At 41.6% G+C, this 6,661-nt stretch overlaps 1 protein-coding gene across 4 annotated transcripts in view; it reads right to left on the bottom strand.

Moving 5' to 3' along the window:
• DGKQ (diacylglycerol kinase theta) overlaps positions 1–6,661 on the bottom strand; it is a 94,041-nt gene that overhangs the window by 24,342 nt on the left and 63,038 nt on the right. The window lies entirely within an intron of this gene.

Raw genomic sequence — 6,661 nt, 5'->3', positions numbered from 1 at the left:
ACGACTCTACAAGAACCACGAAGCTCTAATGCATGTTTTATTCATCCTGTCACAGGGTTTAGGGTTTTTACTGGGCTGTGAGGCAGGTACAGCTTAAAAAAAGTCGTTTGGCCATTTTGACAAGTGTGCTTTGAAACAGAAGTGTTTGCCACAGTCCCTAAGTAATGGTAATTTGTATTTACAAATTGGACTGCATTCAGAGAACAGCAATTCGTCATGCAGCTGACAGGATGGATTCAGGGAAAAGAACAACTGTGCTAAATATAAGGCAATTTAGACAAGAATGATTGAGGGGGTGGTGAAGCAGCAGCATGACAGCAGCTTACAAACATCCAAAGAGATACCAACAGCTACAGAGGGGAGGAGATCGTGCCTCAGCTGATGGTCGTATGTAACCACCAGGGGTGCGAACCAATTCTCAGGACAGAGAAATCGGGATATGTAATCAAGTAACTGGGGAAGCAAACTGGCGTCCAGTGTTGAGATACCCCACATCACTGTCTATGTGTCAGCTGGCTTAGACAATAGCTCAGGGTATCCCAATATTCAAGAGATTTCCGCAAATTGTGTTTCCTAAAAGGGCTGGGCACTGACCTTCTGTGCTAAGATACCCACAGCTGCATAAAAATCTCTCCTCTGTGTCACTGGCTGCCTGAGAAATATCCTCCTTCAACAGCCATGACTGGTAAGCACAAAACACACCAGGAGAAGGTGACCAGGTAAGAAGGCTGATGGAGGAGAAATACCTATCTCCTCTTGCCCCTTCCTTCCTCCTGGTTTAGATTCAGCTAAGCAGAGACATCCGGTTTGTATATACTTATGTTTACTCCAAAAAAATAAGTCAAACAAGGATATTTTTGCTGACAGCAAGCCAGGAGAGCCCCAGCAGTTTCTAGCTGCTGGTGGAACAGAAACTGCCAAGACAAAGGTGGCACTGCTGACCGTGCAAGGACAGACAACCCTTAACCACGCTAGGACAAAACGAGCAGACAACCTCAGGAGAAAGCTCTCCTGAGGAACCACCCTCATGCCACACTGTGGAGGCTGCTAAGCCAAAATGCCCCTGCCTCCACATTGAGGCTTCACTGGAAGAGGGGAAGAACTTCCTCAAGTGTGTGCAACATACAAAAAGGGTGATATGTTCATTTCTGTTATGTACATGGGAAGGATATTTGTAGCCAGCAGCGGAAGTCTAAGCAAAACAATGCATGCCACTGCCACCAAAAGGAAGTACTTCTTGAATTGTAAGGTCAGCAGCTCAAGGATCCACATATCCCAAAGAGAGGGGCGGACTTCCTCCCCTCAAGCCATCACAGCCATAAATAAAAATAGCAAGCAAAGCTCTGGCTTTTCAGTACAGCCTTCCTTGTTACTCCATCAGCTAACGCACTGTCATCTGCCACATCCCGTTATGAATACTCCTTTGAAAATCCTGCCAGCAACCAAAGGCGGAGCAGCGCTGAAAGGAAACGCTGCTTCCCACTGGATAACTGTTCCCTTCCTACACTCCTTCTTCCAGCTTCTGCTCTGCCCTGCATTACCACCTGACCACTTCTCATCTCTTCTTCTTCAAAGCTTCAGTTTACTACTTAAATTTGATCTCCGGTCATTTTAACTTTCTGAACAATACAGGCTATCTGAGACCTCAGGCTTAGTCCAATGCCCAGGTACTTGTGGAATTTTATAAACAAGGAGGTTGGGGGGAGAAGGTGAATGAAAAAATAGGAAAAAAAAAAAAAAAACAGCTCTGCAGCTCAAAGTAAATAAAAACTTTAACAATAAAAGAATGAGAGAAAAGAAACCAGCCCAAAGCTTACGCCAAACAGATACCCAACTAGAATGCAGACAAGAGTGTTTGATTACCTTCTCTTTCTTCGGAAATCAATTCTTTAAAAAATATTGGTTGTAGACATTTAAAGTGACACTTTAATCACGTTTATATTACTCGCTTTTACAGACAAGTTCTACATATTGGTTCTAAACCCAAGCAACTTAAATAATTCACAAAGAACTTCGGAGAACCACACTGATTTTTGAGACATGGTAAATCTCAAGACAGTCAAAAGCACAGCTGTGTTTTGTGAAGTGTGTAAGATCTTACCCAATCAAGTATATGTTGTTGCAAATATGTATGTACAGTTTCCACAAAACTGCCATCTAAACTTCCTAGTTGCCAAGTGTCAACACCATACAAAAAAAAAAAAAAGTGAAACATTTAACATTTACTGTAAGTGCTACTAAGAGTCTCAACCAGCTGCAAAGGATGCCTGGAATTAAAAAAAAATATCTGCACGTAGCATAAACTGAATAGTCCTACCTCTAAAAAAACATCTTTGCTCAAGTATCTTCTAATGTAAATCCCTTAATTATAATCGTTTAGGACTGAAAGAACCCATGTAGACTAAACAAAGTATCCTAGAAAGGGCAGAAGCCCTCTCAAGTGTGCTTACCCTTACATTTAACTTTCTACTTGTGGTTAAAAGAGTAAGAAGCAAAATCCCTTGAAAGGGCCAATCTCTAAGAAAACAATCACTTTTTGGTAGGGTTTAAAAATTCCAGGAGAACAGGCTGGTACAGCAGAGCAGGGCTGCTCTGATGCTGTCTAAAAGGCTCGGGCCCCGCTGCTAGATGGCTGCAGGACAGCACTCTGATGCTGCAGTTTTTCCTGGTCCCTTAGTAAAGCCCTGCGGGGACACTTTGAGAAGGGGAGGTGCTAGTCCTCACCGCCCGAGGACTCCCTGCCCCCTTTGGTCTTGACTTCCACACTCAGCTGGAGAAGCAGAGGGGCTTTGTGTTGGCTGTAGTTCAGGAAGGAATTTACTGCATGTTTCTCAGAGCCAGCTAACGGAGGACGTGTGATTTAGGCACTCTGACAGTCACTGTGCGTTGCTTAATTTGTCAGGATTAGCTCAATGTGGATGCGGGCTGGGGCAGGATATTTATTGCTCACGCTAATCCCCTCTCTGTTGCGCGCACTGTGTAATCACATCTAATGACAACAGAGAACAAGGCGTTCTGTGCCACGGGCCCGCCAGCACGACAATTACGGCGTATCTTCCAGGGTGGTGAGCTGTTTCCAGGAATGACGGAAATCTCTAAGCAACACGTAAATTTAACATTTACAAGCAGGCTGTCTGCAGCATCTCCCATGTGCTTGTGACTCCCCCGTACAAGACTCCCCGAGCCTGGCCATAAAGGAAGCACTGCAACCGATGAAGGATGACCTATAAAGTCTGTCAACGCAACCGGAGAGGCAGCTCTGTCCACACAGCAGGACCTCCAGGAACCGTTTCTTTACTTTTGGGGGACTGGGGAGGTGGCAGATGGGTGGAAAGTAACCTTTCACAGTGTTTATGGCTAAGACGATTAAACTATCATGCTTTTAAGCAGACACATGTCTGTGAAGAATTAGTACAAATGATTGAAATGGAAGGTTTCACCCACTTGGGTAAATCCCAAATTTCTTTCTAATTATTTTAAGGAACCCAAATATGGGTGTTATGTTTTGTGAGATCAATAGAAATGAACCCTCTCCCTCCTCCCCCAACTAGGTTTCCTCCCCCCCATGCTAGGTTTTCATCAGAGCATGTTCCACTGGTAAGTGGGATTAGAGGTCCAGCCACTTGCCCCTGCTGTGCTGGTATTGGCTTGCTACAGCTGTCTGATGACCTCCTTGACTGCAAACGCTACAGAAACCATTCTGGTGAGTTAGCTATCAAATCAGTGCTTCAGTGCTGTGCTGCCTTCCACCCTTCCATGCTGCCCAAGACTGGAACCAAGTACCCCTTAAACACAACAGCAGATCAACTTTATAAGACTGTATTTTTTTCACACTGTAACAAAAAGAGAGTATTTCCATTTACTTAAATATTGTGAAACAAAACCATATTTTATTAAACTCTCACAGGCCCAAGATAATGAAACAGCAGATCACACTAATTTCTTGACTTTCTAATAAGCAGTTATCAAACTGCTTCTGTATTCAATATTCTGTGTACAGAATCAAACTGATTCTGTATAAGAACTTTTCAGAAAAGATAAGAAGAGGGCTAATTGCTTCTGGCAGATGTGACCATGCCAGAACAGAACCAGGCTGAGCCTTTTGAAGGTGTACCAAAACCAGAGCAAGTAAATCACACATTGGGAAAATTACAGACTAACAAAACACAGAGCAGATGCTAACCACTAATTCACTTCTATGTTTCTATTGATTTTAAGAAGGGTTGTTTTGCTTTGTTTGTTTGTTTGAATTTGAAAAAGCCATTAGCCAAAACACCGTGGCCTTTGATTTATCAGCAGTTCTTCTTCTATGGCTACACGTTATTACTTAATACCCAATTTCTTTGTATTTCTCCCACAAGAGGAATGTCAAAAGAGTATAAGTTTAATATTGTGCTTAGTTCTTGTACAAGTATTTCCTGTTGCTGCGTTTAAATGATCACGTATATACTATATAAAAAAAAGCTAATAGTATCTCAAGATAATACAATTAATCTAGGTTGGAAAGGACCTCAGAGGGTCATCCAGTCCAATGGCTACCAAAGCAGCATGAACAATCACTCTTCAGTTTACTCTGGGTAATTAGTGAACAGCAAAAGCTGTGTGGCCTAGACACAGACAAACTACAATTGAAATATTAGTCATATTGCCTCTTGGCTCATTTTAGTGAGATATAAGCAATACATGCTGAAATGGAAAGAAAATATATGTGCACATGTACAGCCTCTTTCTCCTTCTTATACGTTAGAAATTCATCCAATCAGTCCCCTGAAATGGAGTTTCTAAGAAGTATCTTGCATCAGATAAAAGACAGCATTATCCACATTTTGCTGGCATCAAAAAGCTCGTATCAGACATATGTAATGTCAGAAACCCAGACACATCAGCAGCAGAGTGGATATGTTCAACTTCACAAATCAATACACCACATCTAGGCTCATAACATATTTACCTAAAAAAACACCAAAAGCAAGTATCCAAAACTATTCCCATCTTTGTTCTGCATTCTGTTCATTCTATTTCTGATAAAAAGTGTTGAAACCTAGATGGGAAGGAAGATTAGTTTCTAATGATCTCACAAAAACATAATACCCATGCACGCACAAGAACAAGTCTTTCACTTTTTTGGAGGAGTTTGCAATATTGCAAGCTTAATGTAAGCACTGACACTAGTATCTGCTTATATATATATAAATTGCCATCAGAAAACTTTGACAAGCATAAGGCTTTAATAGACAAGCTGGCATTTAAGTATGGAACTAATGGCCTTACTTCTGCTATTGAACTTGACACCCTTCTCACCTGAAGTTGTCTCACAGTTCTCACTAATAATGTATTTTGTGAAGCTTTCATACTTCTATGCAGTTCTAAAGAACAAGTCAAATCAAGATTCTCAGTTCATTTGCCATAATAAAACTCCAGAAAGACAGTAACTGCAAGATACATAACAGGTCAATAGAAAGTAATTATGGCTACCCTGTCTTCTGGACGGAACCTACATCATCCTGGTTCAAAAACTTGCTGTTCAATCAACCGTTTCCCTCTTCACACCCTGAATCTGCCTTACTAACATGAAGCCTATTATAAACCTAAGTGATTCATAGCAAAGTGGTTTGTAGCCATGCAAAATAACAAATTAGAACCAAGCCTGAAACTGTGAAAGAACTCTTGCACAGTCCAACGTCTGCATGAGGTGCAGATTTCAACAAAATGATTGATTTTTACCAGCCCAGGAAAAAAAAAAAAGTATTTTTTACAGCATTGAAGTCAGGGCAAGTGCTTTACTCAAACTCTTGCAGACCCAAAAGTGATCAAGGTACACTATGTAACACGGCTCTCCTAAAGGAAGATGTATCTTCTACTTCTTCCCTACCAGCCTCACACCCTTTAAACCAAGAATGAAAATTCACCCCACATCCAACTTCATGAAGTTCTTTAATGACCAATTTCTTCTTATTATTGTTATCGTAGCATCCTGGAAGTATGGCAAAAGCATCTGGCAGATGTCAGATGTTTTAACTGTGTCATCACAGTTACGTTAAAACCAATGAAGCTGCACATCTCAACTATGTCAGTCATTTCCTCCCACTAGGGTATCTGTATGTCTTTCACAGAATCACAGACTGGTTGCAGTTGCCAAGGACCTCTGCAGGTCATTTGGTCCAACCCCTGGTTAAGCAGGGACACCTGGGGTAGGTGGTCCAGGACCATGTCCAGGCAGCTTTAGAAGACCTCCAAACATGAAAACTCCACAGCCTCTCTGACCAACATGTGCCAGTGCTCCATCACCCTCACAGAAACGAAGTGCTTCCTGATATTCCTGACATTCAGTTTCTGCCCATTGCCCCTTGTCTTGGCCCTTGGCATCACTGGAAAGAGCCTGGCTATCCTCTCTGCACCCTTTCTTGAGTGTGTTATACTCACACTTCATAAGTCAATTGTAACAGGACAAGTGACTTAAGTCACGGTAGTATATCAGATATATTAAGTACAAGTTCTCAATTACTATTTCTTCATCACACTACTTATATAAACTCACTGTATGGATTTCTTGAGCAACATGCATTTTTATTTATTTCCAGAAAAAAAAATGAAAACGAAAAGGAAAAGGGAAGAAGAGAAAGAGAAAGAGAAAGAGAAAGAGAAAGAGAAAGAGAAAGAA

This window comes from Oxyura jamaicensis, chromosome Z, assembly GCF_011077185.1.
Source record: "Oxyura jamaicensis isolate SHBP4307 breed ruddy duck chromosome Z, BPBGC_Ojam_1.0, whole genome shotgun sequence".
NCBI classification, from domain to species: domain Eukaryota; kingdom Metazoa; phylum Chordata; class Aves; order Anseriformes; family Anatidae; genus Oxyura; species Oxyura jamaicensis.
The sequence above is the reverse complement of the archived record's forward strand: the minus strand, read 5'-3'. Positions and strand labels throughout refer to the sequence as shown.